At 39.5% G+C, this 15956-nt stretch overlaps 1 protein-coding gene across 5 annotated transcripts in view; it reads left to right on the top strand.

Annotated features, from left to right (window-relative positions):
* Positions 1-15956, top strand: part of ELMO1 (engulfment and cell motility 1) — a 309377-nt gene that overhangs the window by 155719 nt on the left and 137702 nt on the right. The window lies entirely within an intron of this gene.

Here is a 15956-nt window from a genome sequence, read left to right on the forward strand (position 1 = left end):
TTTGGCTTCATTTACAGTCCCTTGATAAAATGCTAGATACCATCAAACAGAAGAGCATGTCTATATCTTCATTAGTCTAGAGTGTTGGTGTTTAACTCTATTGATATATATATATAAACTTCATTTACCCATCAATAATGTTTTGGATCCAGCTGCAGTTTGTTTTGGCAAGCACTACCATGAGCTTCATTTTCATGTTGCACAACCAGGGGGCACAAGTGAGATGCTTTGTTTCCTTCAGAAACATTTTCTTCCTTTTGATTTTTTTTTTCCCTACTAAAGATTTTCCTTTTACCTTTACACCCAAGTCCATTAATGGTAATGAGAGAAGAGCAATGCAGAAGGCAGCAAGAAAGCCTATAGCTATCATTGATTCTTGTTCCAACTAGCTCTGCAGCAGACATCAAAAGCTCTGTTTTAAAAGTATGATTTGGCTGTTAATACATCTGAAGCTTTTAAATGCAGTGTCTTGAGAGAATTTACTGACCAAAGGAGAAATCTGTCTCTGTGCAACGGGCCAGGATAAAACCTGAGCATTGCTTGAAGCTTCCAGATTGACAATCCACACTTGACAGACCCAGATAAATGCTGTGATATTTACTTTTGAATACCATCCTAAGTAAACCAGAGTTGTTAAGGAGTACATTCAGTATGTCTGGAAACAAACAATTTAGCAACTGTTTTAGCTTTATGGCCATGTAAATGTGTGTGCTGTGTAAGGTTTCAGGCTGTAGCAGACACATCTCCCTTAAAATAACCTTGCAGCTGCAGTTGAGGTGTCTAATCATGCTCAATAGGTCTGTCTGAATTTTTCTGCCAGTAAGTGTAGGAGGCACATATCACCTCAACAAAGCTGTAAACCTATTTAAGTGCAAAAGATCAATTTAATTTTGGAAAATGCAGAGAAAAATATCTGAAATCCAAAGTGCAGCCTAGTACCTGTGTTTCTGTGTATGTGCTTTGCTGCTGAAAACACGATTGATTTAGGAGTCTTACCACGTGTCTCAGACTTCTTCCTTGCTGTGTCATAAGAAGTCATTCAAGAAATAAACATGTTGTTATTTTTCCAAAGTCATGTTTGTAGTGCATGTGCAGAGGGCTGTTAGTCTGCACGTCATTTAACGTGTGTGGGACTGTTTGTTCCAGGTGCTTGTAATTTCTGCAGATAGCTTCGTTCACGTTCTAAATTTTTCATTATCTGATCTTCTGAAGTGGGAACTGTGAATAAAATAAAAGGTTTTGAATTGACTCGGTTGCTGTGCGAAGATAATACAAGAGGAAAGCTCTTTTTGCTAACTTAATTTTAGAAGGAAAATTAATCGCCATATTATTTGGTTTCGTTTAGTTTGGGCTGAGGTGTTCTGGGGTCTTTTTACAGTAGCTTTATGATTTGGAAGAGTGGAGTTGGAAAGAAAACTGAAAAATTCCCCAAGGATAGCTCTGTCTTAAGGGACATTACGTGGGAATGTTTTGAAGCTACCTGTTTTGGTGTTACTGAAGCTGCAAGTCATTGGGATGCTAGGTGTGCTGATGTGCAGTAGATGCTCATGGCTTTCTTACATGACTGTGTGACAATATATAGAGAAAAATTGATGCTGAGAAGTGTATTGGTGTTTCTGTTGGTAGAAACCGGATGAGCCAGCGGTGTGCCCAGGTGGTCGAGAAGGCCAATGGCATTCTAGCTTGTATCAGAAATAGTATGGCCAGCAGGACCAGGGCAGTGATTATTCCCCTGATGAGGCCACACCTTGAATACTGTGTTCAGTTCTGGGCCCCTCACTACAAGAGGAACAAAGAGGTGCTGAAGCCTGTCCAGAGACGCACAACAAAGCTGATGAAGGGTCTGGAGATCAAGTCTGATGAGGAATATCTGAGGGAACTGGGGTTGTTTAGCCTGGAGAAGAGGAGATTGAGAGGAGACATAATGACTCTCTGCGACTACCAGAAAGGAGGTTGTAGTGAGGTGGGGGTTGATTTCTTCTCCCAAGAAACAAGTGATGAGACAAGAAGAAATGGCCTCCAGTTACACCAGGGAAGGTTTAGATTGGACACCAGGAAGAACTTTTTCGCTGAGAGGGTTGTTACACTGGCACAGGATACCCAGGAAGGTATGTGGTCACCACCTGGAGATAAATATTCCTGGAGACACTTAAAAGCTATGTAGTTGAGGAGCTAAGGGACATGATTCAGCTCAGTAACGTGAGGTTAGTTATTGGACTCCATCTTAAAGGCCTTTTCCAACCAAAATGCTGCTATGATTCTATAATTTCTGTAAAGTCACGTTAATTCACACCCACAGAGCATCTGTCTCTGGATGCAGCAATAAGATTGTGTCGTAGCCCTCTATTCACAGGGGAGAGAGCTAAGGTTGTCTCTAACTCATCTTGACAATTCACCTGTTCACCAGTATGTTTCCTTAATGGTTTTGTTTATGTGGAATTCTAATTGTCATTTATAAAGAACATAATAAAATCCATCTTCAAAATACTGTACAGAAAACAGATTTCTTGTCCATGGCTGTTGCAGATGCATTTCTTAAATGACCTACGATCAGCAGTATATTTCGTTGAGAAGTGCAAACTAGAACTGACATCTTAGGAAAACATAGGTTCAGGTTTATTCTTCACTTGAAAATAAAAACTGTCTTACTGAATAGGAATGGACATCTTAAAAATCAGTAGTTGCAGTTTAGGGCAAAGGTGTCCGTGGTAGTTTGGATGTGATAGATTTCCAAATATGCGTTTAGGCTTCCAGTGTTCCTTTAGAAATTCAAAACTCATCATTATGGCATTAGAACATACAGCGTTTTTTCTAACAGTTTCTGAATTGTATAATTTAAAAGCCACAATATGTGACCTTTTGCTCATGAAATATTCAGCAGTAGAAACTTTCTTAAAGTGCCGAGTAGATAAAAGCTGTTAGACTGTCCATTATTTATGAAGAGCGCTGTAATGCTGATTATATTCCCCTTGCTTCACTGTCTTAAATACCTTCAGCCAACAAGAAGGCCTTTTACTATTTCTTCTTGGTCCTCTCAAACAGACATTCCTCCTAGCAAGGACTCTCAAGAAAGTGTTAAAAGCTTGCCACCTCTTCTGCTTTTGTATTTTCCCAAATCTAAGTACTGGACTTTGTAGTTCTTTGGTTCAAAAATGTTCATGACTTGGAAATAACATCTCTTGCTCAGCAAAATCATTTTGGCATATGATTAAAACCTGTGGAAGTAAAGAAAGCTCAAGCACAAGCTGTGGGTTGAGCATATGGTAACTGCTTTACAGAGGTGGACTTGCAGAGTAGAGGAGCTAAACCTTAAGAGACAGGTTGGTGTAGTGTTTAAGTAACATGGAAGTTAGAATGAAACATGTCCATAAGCCTCTTCAATGAAATCTCTGAATCAGGAAAGAGTGGGATATTGGACTATAAATCTTTTAATCTTGTGCTACTGATGCTGTTAAAAAGACATTGAAGAGAATGGCTTTACTGAGTAATTTCCAAGGCGCTTATCTTGGCAAACACCATGGTAATCGTGATTTCTCCAGTAACAGATTCCTTTGTATATCTTGGCTAACAAGATGTTTTTTTTCTTGTCTTCTGTGTCTTGGAACTGACATCAGGCAGTAATATTGTCACCCAGTGGTCAGCCCTCCTCCTTCTGTAGGGTAAGGCACTTTAACACTCACTCCACATCCCTGGTACACTAACAAGTTTGTAAAGAGCAGAAAAGATCAGGGTACTCATATTTCTTCCTTAGTAGCCCGTGAAAGCAAAGGTAACCTCCATCTTCCCCCTTCTTCCTTCAAGTTTCAGTACATGACATATGCTCAGGGCAGAAGAAACACCCATGTAACAGACTCCTGGCTTAGCTGGGAGGCAGTAACGTTGCAGGTTAATATAAATATTGAAAACAATATCCAAAAGACCTTCAAGAACTGGAACTATTCAATGTAAAAAGAGATTTAGAGTTCATTAAAACCTAAGATATTGAGCTCAGAAATTTGCATAGGTAGCCCTAATCCTCTCTGATGTGTGCCTACTGTGTCCAGCTGTCTGAACCTCTGCTCAGCATCTGACACTTCCTACCCTCAAAAACCTCTTCAAACCCTCAGTCCTGGTGGATAGTGGTACTTGACTGTGTTACCTGATTGATGCAGAAAGGGTACAGCTTCCCAGGCACGTTGCCTTATTTCCATACAGTTTCAACTGCAGTCTAGTGTTGAAGCTGGTGAAGAGGCTTCTAGCTGATAAATTAATGCTGTGTGCACTGAGGAAAGATAGCGCTGCCAATAGAGAAGTAGTCTTAAGATGTCATAAGCCAATATCATTTCATGTCTGAAGTTCTTCTGTAGTTAAGTCATGTCAGACTTCAAGCATTTCTCAGTATATTTTTGATCAGGACACAGATGTTTAACTGCCAGTGTTCATATCTGATTGTTTTGATGGGTGGTGTTTAGGGGCTTTTGCAAAAATCTGCACTCGAGCTTTATGACAGACCACAGGGGTATGTGCCACATGTCAGATATATGGATTGTCCTGAAGCTTCTGTCAGATAAACAGCTTCACAGTGTTTTCTTGTTTTCCTGTCATGGGGGATTTTAATTGTCATGGGGTTTTGCTAGACATGATTAATTTAAAGGATTTTTTTTTTCCTTGAAAGAGAAAATCTAAATACCAATGTATTATAATGCCCTTGATGTTGTTTGTACATGTTCTTGCTATAGGTTTCTCATTGCAATTATTACCAAGGTTGCAGAATCAAAGTGGTTTAGAAATTCTTACATTATTGTCCCTTTATCAAACAGAACGTGCTGGGCATTAGAAAGGTGTACAATGATCTTCATGGTTGTGCTTGCTGAGATGAAGGTAATCAAATCTCACGCTTCAAGGAGTAAGCTGATTGCTGCAAGGGTCAGGAAGCACTTCTTCATCTTTGCACAATTTTTTCCTTTGCATTGCACAATCCATAGCACGTGGTGCAGTTCGTTTCTGTTGGTCTTTCCCTGGAAGCATATTGGTCACTGCAGCATCAGCATTCCAGACCTGAGGGCTTGTGTGGTTTGATTTTCCTTTTGCTACAGCAAATACAGTATTTTTATAACTGAATGTCATATTTTACAATGTTTTCCCGTTGCTTGAAAGCTAATTGCTTTTCACCCTCCTCTTCCTCGCCCTTCTCTTACACTTAAATAGAATAAAGCCCCAGAAATAGTAAATAGAATTAGATAGGGAATTTGTTACAGTTCTCACATTTCTTGAAATTTCCTTTCCTGAAGACTGAAGCATTACATGAGTCAGAAAATGTTTGTTGTGCAGTTGTAAAACTTTTCTGGACATAAAGATATGTAATTAAAAAGGAGCAATTTTCTGCTTCATCCTGGTTTTAGAATATAATAAAATAATGCAATCATTTATCTCTTTTTTTATTGCATTCACTCTTACATATCCACCATTTTGTCCTCCTGCCTAAACCATCACCACATCAGATAACTCCCAGTCACAGCAAAAATAAAGCAGACCTTGGGTGAAGGCTAGAAGATAAGCAACCTTTGAAAACAATTTCAGTAGCAGTGAAGGGAGGAAAAAGGTATCTAAAATAATCCATATTGAACTTCAGCTTTAAGAGTTCTTCTTTGAACAGTACTAGTAAATTAGCTGTTCTTGACTTATAGGGGCATTAAATATATTTGTCCTTCTTGATGCAAAGCTAGTTACTTACTGGGGTAGATTGTACTTTTCCTTGCTAGCACAATCTTACTTTATCAAACAGTCTTATCTTTCTGCTTGCTGGTGCAGTCAGGTCAGGCAGGAGAGACAATGATACTTTTCTCAGGGAAATAGTAATTTCTTTGCAATTAACCTTTTCTTGCTCTAAAAAGTCTCAGTCTCTTCATGCTTATGTGAAGTCTCTACAAAATATGTATGAGAATACGAGCAACAGAGCTGCAGACATCTTTTGAGCAAGATGTTTTGTTATTACCACCAAGAGAGAGAGACAGATTTTTGTAATACTACTTTCTACACATGGTACTGTTGGCTTCACAGTTGTTACAGTGTTGGCGTGTGGGTCAAGTAGCTACATACCTTGATCTCTCTAGTATCCTCTTGTGATTCTTTTTCCTGTCTACAGCCATTTATTTCCTCTTTGATCTCTTGGATAAAATAAAATCTTTAAAATATCTCCCATTTTGTAAACTCTGCAGCTCTTCTGGGCGTGGAGAACTTTGTTAGCAGTTCATTCTCTGTATTCCATGGCACTTCTTGGTTTCCCAAGAAGATGGAAAACAGTGAAAACTACAACAAGCTTCTTTCTTGCACTGTCAGACATTGGAAGGAGCTGTCCAGGGAAGCGACTGAGTTACCAACCCTGGAATTATTTAAATGATGTGTAGATGAGGTGCTGAGGGACATGGTTTAGTGGTGGACTTGACAGTGTGAGGTTTATGTCTGGACTGGGTGATCTTTAGGGTTTTTTCCAAGCTAAGTAAGTGATTATGTGATTCTAATGGTATTTGTCTTGGAGAAGGAAGCAGTAGGCAAAATATTAAAACAAAATTCAGGCTTCTAAAGTTCACTTGCAAACCTACATAAAGGAGGAACTTCTGACAGTTGATACGTAGCCAAATGTTTGTTGCTTATCTGGAACAATATCTGTACATTTTAAAGGTTGATCATTGTTTAGAGTCAGTTTTTAGTGCTGAGGAGATTGGTATTATGAGAAAAACCATCTTGGAATCCATTCTGGATCTCCTTGATTTCATTTTGGTTTAATATTTCAGAGAAATAGATTTATTAAAAGTAGCTGAAGTCTCTTCTGTTTGTCATCAAGCTGTGCTGCAAATCTGCAAGGAAGCCCTTATGGTTTCACAGCACTGCTGTGCAGCAAACTGGAAATTTTGCAGCTGCTCCTTTTCAGAGAGGCATGTATTTACTTAATGAATTGTACACAGAACTGAACAATGTATAAAAGCCCAATGTTGTTTTAATGACAACTTTCAGTGCATTTTAATGTTGCTTTATGTACTCCAGAAATATTTATCTTGTCAAAGCTAAAGGATTGTCAGGGTGGAAGTCCTTGCAAAGGCTAGGAAATGTGCAGTATTCTGGGAAACATGCAAGGCCTTGCAAAGAATGCGTCCTTCCTTGAGCCACTGAATATCCTTGTAACACCTCCCTGCTGAATTGACTCCGAGGCAGTGAACATACCACTGTTTGTCCCAGGTTGTCCCTGCACATGCAACTTCATGGATGCTTCCAAGACACTGGAGGCACTGCTGGATTGCTATTGACTCGTGTTGTCAGGTCCTCTGTTAGAAGCTTTACTCTCAGGGTTTTTAACTTCTAAGTAAAATAGCTACATTTAAAAAACAGGGATCTGTGAGAGGAGCTTCTGAGCTTTAAAAGTATTTAAAATTCAAATTGCCAGGCTTTTGAGAAGGAAGACTGGGCAGAACTTAACCCAGGGGCAAGGCAGGCACTGAGTACAGCTTAGCTGCATTTAGCTGAAGCTCTTTTTTAGTTGACACATGCTGTTTTTCCAGCCACGCACCGTGTATTGTAAACATGCTGTTTGTGTTTATTCAGGAAGCCACGAGGGTTCCTTCTGTTGCTTGGTGGGCCAAGCAGATGAATTACAGAATCACAGAATAACAGGCACTGGAAGGGACCTTTAAAGATTATCTAGTCCAGCCCTCCTATAAAGCAAGTCCACCAAGATCAGGTCACGCAGGAACACACCCAAACGGCTCTTGAAAGTCTTCAGAGAAGGAGTCTCCACACCCTCCCTGTGCAGCCTGTGCCAGGCTCCTTCACCTCAACAGGGGCATAGTCTCCCTATGCAGGTGTTCTCACAGGGAAAAAAAAACCACAAGCACCAAAGTAGAGAACAGTTAACTTTTGCTGCATAATTGTACTTAAATTTTGACACTACCTAATACATTGGAAAGCTGCTTTAATACTGACTGATCATATACCCATTTGAAACTGGTGGAAGAACTGTTTTCATGGCCACTGATTATTCCTGATCAATTAAGAATGGCATATCATCAATTTATTTTTTTGCAAGTGTAGTTTCTCAAAGATTTGATTAGAACAACAATTAAAACAGAGTAATGAAAGCCTGACATCCTAATATATTATCTTCAAATTACTTGTCATTCACTAGCGGTATTTAATTGTAAAACATGATCAAGCTGCCCTTAATGTCCTTTGTTATAAGTTTTTACCAGTCCAATTCTGTCTTTGCAAGTAAAACTAATTAATGGTGTATAAGCTGAAGGTCTGGAGCAGTGCTTTGGAGGTGACAGATTTTTTTAACGTGGGGTTACTGAGGTTATGTGTGTGTTGAAATGCCATCAGTCACATTTCTGTTGAAATGCTTGCTAACAAAAAAGCTTAAGAAAATTAATTTAGAACAGCTTTTCTCAATTTTGAGACAAAAGCAACAGGTTTTGCAATCTGCTTTGCTGTGTAGATCGTAGAATACTTACAATTGGAAAAGACCTTGAGGATCATCAAGTCCAACCACTCACTTCACTGCCAAGCCCAGCACTAAACTAAACCATGTCGCTCAGCACCTCATAGAATCATTTTTGAATATCTCTAGGAATGGGAATTCCACCACCTCCCTGGGCAGTCCAATGCTTAATAACCCTCTTGAAGTTGCTTCTAACAATTAAACTTCACTTGCAGACTTCTTGAAGGAAGCGTTGATTAGCTGGAACTGTGACAGGAGAAAGCTATAGACTCTTGGGCCTTTTATAGATTTTAGAGGTGTTCACATTCATTGAGAGCTTTTAGTGGTGCTGACTAAGCAAAATAAAACCAGGAGTCAATGGGGTTATATTTTACTCTGTTCCACGAGGAAGGATTCAAAAAGTAAGTACAGCCATTCTCAAAACTGCCCTTTCAGCTTCACTTCTTTACTCTGCATGTGGTGTTCGCTCTTTCTGGATTAGCAGAGACTTGGCATACATTTTTAAATGTAGAGAATGTATTTACATAGCATACTTCTTTCCATGTGACAAGAAATTTATCTTCCTGTTTTGTAACATTTCTGGTCTCTTTTTACTGAAGTTTTGCTTGTTTAGCCCAGAGAAGAGGAGACAGAGGAGACGTGATCACTCTCTACGACTACCTGAAAGGGAATTGTAGTGAAGGTGAGGATTGATCTGTTCTCTCCACTAATGGATGATAAGACAGAAGAAACGGGCTCAAGTTGCACCAGGGGAGGTTTAGATTGGACATTAGGAGGAACTTTTTCACCAAGAGGGTTATTAAGCATTGCCACAGGCTACCCAGGGAGGTGATGGGAGTCCCCATCCCTGGAGGTATTTAAAACCCGTATAGCTGAGGTGTTGAGGGACATGGGTTAGTTTAGTGATGGACTTGTCAGTGTCAGGAGAGTGGTTGGACTCAGTGATCTTAAAGGTCTTTTCCAACCATAATGATTCTGTGATTTTGTGAGTTGAAAAATAACTGCAGTTATTTTAGTACAGCTAGACTTTGCATTTTGAGAACTTTGAAAGAAGATAGCCCCAGTTCTTCTCAAGGGCATACAAATTCCTCTCATGTTTTTTTCATCAGTGTATCAGGATGTTCATATGTGCTCTTAGGACACCTCTCAGAAACAATAGCGTCTTCTGTAATTCCTGCTTGCCAGGTTTTGGACAAATCAGAGCTGTACTCTTTGTATATGCTGGTTGTCTGCTTATATATGTGAATAAGCCCTTAGAGGAATATAATGATATGCTGCCTGCTCCAGGAGCCCGTCACAGTAGGCAGTTTATGAATAGGAAGACACGCATGTGTGCACCCATACAGACACTTGGTCTTTGTCTTTGAAGCTGGATTGTTGTATGAATTTAGACTCACATAATTTCTTTGTGTGTTTTGGGGATATAAGAACAAAATGGAGCTCTCCATGAAGAATTACGAGATGTAAATGCATTCTGACTGAAAAGTTATTAGATGCTCCTAAACACTTTAATGGTGTATGCCCCATTGGCACTGAGTGCCATGACTGCTCTGGATATCTCCAAGCTGTTTTCAAAGGAAAAATCATGCCTCAAGTTAGAGAGCTTTTTTCCCCCCTTCAGTCTTGTTTGTTACTGAAATTTGTACGCAGACTTTATTATTTTTCTTGCAGTTTCAAATGCTGTATTAACAGACCTCTGGCTTCCAGCAGTTCTTGGTTCCCCCTCTTTCAGGGGTTTATATGGTTTGTATGTGCACAGCTTGCTAGTTTACTCACTAATAATCCTGCAAACTGGCTGGTGGCTCTCCCCTGATTACCACTACAGAGCATCAATTTAGTTATTCTGTCAAGCCTCTAAGAAAGGACTTTAAACATCCATCAGCTCTATGCAGATTTGTTGTCTCTTCACATCAAAGACCCACTTGATGGCAGACACTTAAAAAAAAATAGCATAATAATATTAGCTATAGGCATGTATGAAGAGACTGATAAGGAGCAAAGGAAAAGCATTGGGCTCTGTTCATCTCAGGTTATCAAGACAGAGAAAAGCATTGGTTGTTTGCATCCATATGAGTATGAAAAGAGGTGCTTGGTGTGACACTGTTAAGCTCTCTGCTGTAATTTTTTTTCTGGTGGTTAGTAAGTCATTTGTTAGGTCTTTGGCTGTAATTTATGTTTTAAGATTATAGCCTCTGTGTACAAAATGTAGTTGATGTTGGCATAGTAAATATCTAAGGCAGGATCTCTGATACTTTGGGCGTCTCAGAGAGCATTTAGTGAGAATTAAGCACCGAACTTAATGAAACAGAAGGCAAAGAAAGTGACCTTGTAACCATACATTTCACTTGCATTTGTCTCAACATTGAGAATGTATTTTCTCCTCCCTGTGTTCAAGTGTCCATAGTTTTTGGTGACTGTCACAGAGTGGTGAAAGGACATTGTTTAGCTGTGCCAAACAGGACTCAACAGAATTCAGCACAGGTTTGTCACAGGGGGAAGCAGAGCTTGCAGGACCAGAGGCTCTCATTTTCCCTGTTGTAGGCTGCATAGTATCTCAGTGAGTAGCTCAATTGCTCTTCATCTAAGGTTTCTAGAGTAGATGACAAACCTCCCCTGAGACATTAAAAATATTTCAGTGTGTCTACCTAAGCAGGAAAAGTTACATTCAGTCTTAAATAGGGGCAAAAATTGGCTGAGCCAGAACATAGGAGTGTCACTGCTTGTTTTGCTAAAGGCAGAGGCTGTTACCAAAATTGATTAAACCATTTTGGAAGAGGAAAAAAAATTACCAGAGCCAGGGCCATTGAAAATAAATTGTAAGGAAGTGAATGGTTTTCCACAGAGAATAGATTGAAGCATGTCTGTCTAGACTTCAAATTTACTAGTTAATCAGGCTCCAGTTACTTTTATTTTAGGCTTTTGATTTTTATGCTTTGCGATAGCAAAATAGGATTCTGGGCTTGGAAAAATCCAAACAAACCCAGCACCTCCAAAACGACCAACACCACCTTTTGGACCCTTCTTAAAAATTTTTGGCCCAACCTAATAAGTAAAAATGGAAAATGTCCAATCTCCCTCTCCCCTTCTTTTTCATTCTTCAGCATAAAAGCCTGGTGTTTCAGAGGTGACAGTTTGGCAGGTATCACAGACTTGCTTTTTTTGGAGCCACGGCACAAGCTGACTATTACTGGGAAAAGTAGTGAAACTTTTATTCTAAAAAGACTTGAAACTTTAAGGAGAGTTTAGCCCTCTGTTTTTTAATGTTACTGCTTCCTTTTCCCTATATCGCTGATTTTCAGATCTGTTTCGCAAGAGGCTTGTGATTGGACTGGAGCAATTCCTGCAGTGACCTGCTGCAGGTGCTGATAAAGCTCGTATCTCTGATACCAGCTAAGGGCTTAAATGGTGGTAGTCTTTGCCTAAATTAGGATCCTAGAGTCCAATGTACTTCCAGTCTGGAAAATTCACTGTCTTTTCATATATTAATCCATGATCGGGATTATCATAAGCCTGTCATCCGGGAGGACTGAGAGGATCACTCATCTACAATAGTATTTTGTGATGTGCTATATTTAAAGGCATTTAATGTCTTGAGGATTATTTATGAGATATTCTTGAGCTTTACAGTCAGATGTTTAAACTGTGTCCTAGAATTCTTCTCTTCAGCTTTCAACAATGGAGCGAGCCAGGCTGTTCTCAATGACGTCCAATGGTAGGATAAGGGGCAAGAGGTGTAAGCTGGAACATAAGAGATTCCAAAGAAACACAAGGAAGGATTTCTTCACTGTTCAGGTGATGGAGCAATGGAACAGACTGCCCAGATGGAATATGGAGTAAGGGGCAAGAGGTGTAAGCTGGAACATAAGAGATTCCAAAGAAACACAAGGAAGGATTTCTTCACTGTTCAGGTGATGGAGCAATGGAACAGACTGCCCAGATGGAATATGGAGTCTCCTTCTCTGGAGACATTCAAACCTACCTGGATGAGTTCCTGTGTGACCTACTCTAGGTGGTCCTGCTCTAGCAGGGAGGTTGGACTAGATGGTCTTTTGAGGTCCCTTCCAACCGTTGAGATTCTGTGATTCCATTTCCTTCCTTTGCTGTATAGCAAAAGGTAATTCTAATAAATATTTTCTTGAGTTCAAAAATGATACATTTTTTGGATTTGTGAATACCTAGCACATCTGTGGGATTTGCAGTGCAGCTGGTCCAGAGCTCAACCTGTTGTGTTCTCTGGCTGCACTTTATTTGTGTGATGATGAGTTTCCATTTCATGGTTATCCTTTTTTTGGCCTCCTGTTTTTAAATAGCATGTCATTGTGTTTTAGGAACAATTTGAGGTGCATTTTCAGTCTTTTCCCTAATATTAGCATGTTAATAAGTCATTGAAAAACATTATGTAAATTTTATATCATGGTGAATATATTATCAAATCAAATGGCCTGAAAGGGTAATTGTGGAAAGGTACTATCAGCTAGGGAGGTGAAATGTGACTATATTTAACTTTTCTCTTTTTCTCATACTGTTCAGTACCAAAGACTTGGAATTGATGTAGACATTTCAGAAATGCCACTACAATGTTGGAGAGGAGGCTTACTGTGTTTGGTTTGGTGGTGGTTGGGTTTTTTTGTTCTGTTTTGGGTTGGTTTGGGGTTGTTTTTTGCAAGAAAATTCTTTTCTGTGAAGTCACAGTTGGATTCATAGAAATATTTTGCCTTCAAGGCCTGTTCCGTTTGCTCAAGTTGAGGATATGAAAGGTGTTCTAATATCCACAACTTTGGTTTTTATGGTAAATATTCTCTATACCAGATAATTTAAGAACAAGAGGAAAAGGTAATTTCTTTCCACTTTTAAATTAGGAACATACATCCCAAGACTGATTTAAAAGAAGAAAAATCACAAGATCTCTCTTGTTTTACTCTTTTTACCATCTGTTTTTTGAGATTATTTGATCTCAATAGATGGCTTGAAGATATATGACGTGACATAAGAATCATAGAATGGTAGGGGTTGAAAGTGACCTTTAGAGATCATCTAGTCCAACCCCCCTGCAGAAGCAGGTTCACCTAGATCAAGTCACACTGGAACATGTCCAGGTGAGTCTTGGAAGACCTCCAAGGAAGGAGACTCCACACCGTCCCTGGGCAGCCTGTGCCACTGCTCCGTCACCTTCACAGTAAAATAGTTTTTCTTAAGTTCTTATGGAACTTTTTGTGTTCCAGCTTCATCCCATTACCCCTTGTCCTGTCACTAGATACAATTGCTGCCCCAACCTCCTGACACCCACCCTTTAGATACATGTAAATATTAATAAGATTCCCCCTTCAGGCTCCTCTTCTCCAGACTAAAAGAAAAACTCCATTTGTTGGAACTCCTGGGTTAGATAGATGGAGCATTAGGTAATGATGGATGTGTGAAGCTGAAATTTTCAGGGACCTTTGTGAGAGTTAGGATTTAAAGTCTCATTGAATTTCTATCCTTTAAACTTCCCAGTTGGTTGCAGTAGCAGCAGCATCTTGCGTTATTTGGCTGTGAAAAAGCTGAGCTGACCCTCAAACGGACAAATTTATGCATCATCTCAGCACACTGGAAGAGCTATTTCTGTCCCTGCTCACTGACAATGAACAAATAACCAAGCATTTCCATCATCGGCAGTTCCTTTCCTCCTCTTTTCCACCCCCAGATTCCAGGGGTGGGTGGTGACAGCTTGAAGTGATTAAATATATTTTCAGATACCTATTCATTTTGAATTTAAGAGGAAAAAAAAGTGTTTTTTCCTTGTCATCACTAAATTATGAATTTTTAAATGTTTTTGTAGATGCTTTGGCAAAGCTGCCACAGTTATTTTCTTCTGTTATTCACTCCAATTTAAAACTTCCTCTGTGGTGTGTGAGTCTGATTTTGTTTTTTCATTAAATGAACTTCTGCAAAATCCAATATTACTGTACAAGTATTAATGGAAAACAAATCTTACCCTACGTGGACAGTCACACCACAAGTGGTGTGTTTTATTGGGAATTGGATTTCACTTAGTAGGGCAGGGGACAATGTCCCCAAAATGCCTTTCCCGGAGCATTGACATAGAGGAGATTTGTAAAGGCTGGATAAAGGGCTTGGTGTCACCCTCCACAGCAGGTTATGCACAGCACACATACATACACAGATGTCCCATCCTATAACAGCTATTCAGCTATCCTATTCACTATTTCTCACTTCTCCATGAAATTCAGAGATGTACTAAACTTCCCAACTTATAAAACTCATGTTTTTCCTTTCACAAAAGAGATGTGGCGTCATATATTTTGCATAAGGAATTGAATCGTAGTGTACATGGCTTGAAGTATTTATGATCCCAACCTGGTTAAACAAGACCTCGGTTTTATTTCTGATGAATAAGATAAAGAAAAATCTATAGACAAAAGTAAAGTGCATCTTGTTCCTCATGGTAAGCTAGAAAAAAATTACTATGCTGTCTCATTCTCACTAGGCCTCCGTGGAGGAAACCTTTATGTTTGGTATGATGAGTTCACATGCCCTGGTTGTACCAGGTTATAAGATGATGTGGATCAGCATCTGTTTCCACCCTCCTTATGTCCAAATGCTGTTGACCTTCTCTCTCAGAAGAGACAGCTTTTTTTACAGATGTGGCTGTAATATTATCATTTTTTCATAACTAAATGAAATCTTAGTGCCTTAACTCTTACCAGCTTCCACAACTTGCTGCAGATCATGAAAAGCTGTGTCAAGATTTGCTGCCCTACGTGTTCTTCCAGAAAAGACCATAGGTTAGCTAATGGGTTAACAACTAGGTAATTATATGACTTTTCTTCCATCTGAACTAAAGTTTAAGCCAAACTGATTTATGCAGTGAGCTTTAAAGCACAGATGCTACCTGAGAAAAGGTACATTCCCAATAAATTTTTGAGATCCATGCACTGAGCTGAGGCACAATCCCAGCTCCTTTCCAAGCTGTCTGTATGAGTCTGGTTGTCCAATATCAATATCTGTTGGTTTGATTCACAGAATGCTGCCTCTCTGTAGCAATCAGTGGTTATATACCTGTCAGGAGCCCCAAAACACATCAGAAGGCAGAAGAGGAGTCCAGAACTTCATCCCACTGACAGTCTCAGGGAACCTTCTAACTTACCATATCTCATATGACTATTCTTTTAAGAAATACAAATTCCTTCTGGTATAGTTGTATTGGGGGGGGTGGAAAATAGCAAGTAGAGCAAGCCTACTTTATTTCCTTTTGGTCAAACATTCATTTTGAAGGATAGGCTTCAGTAAGTCATCTCATTAGTGGGAGTTCATCTGCTTACACTTCTTCCAAGGTAGTCTAATGTATATACATGCATGCATAAAGGTTTCCAGTTCTAGTCAGTGTTCATTCCCATTAGGCTTCCAGGCAGAAGAGGAAAGATTAATGATTTGGGAAGAGGAGAGAAGGTTGCATGCACTTGAAAGCTTACCTGGAACAGTCAAA

Source organism: Colius striatus, chromosome 5 (genome assembly GCF_028858725.1).
Source record: "Colius striatus isolate bColStr4 chromosome 5, bColStr4.1.hap1, whole genome shotgun sequence".
Lineage (NCBI taxonomy): Eukaryota > Metazoa > Chordata > Aves > Coliiformes > Coliidae > Colius > Colius striatus.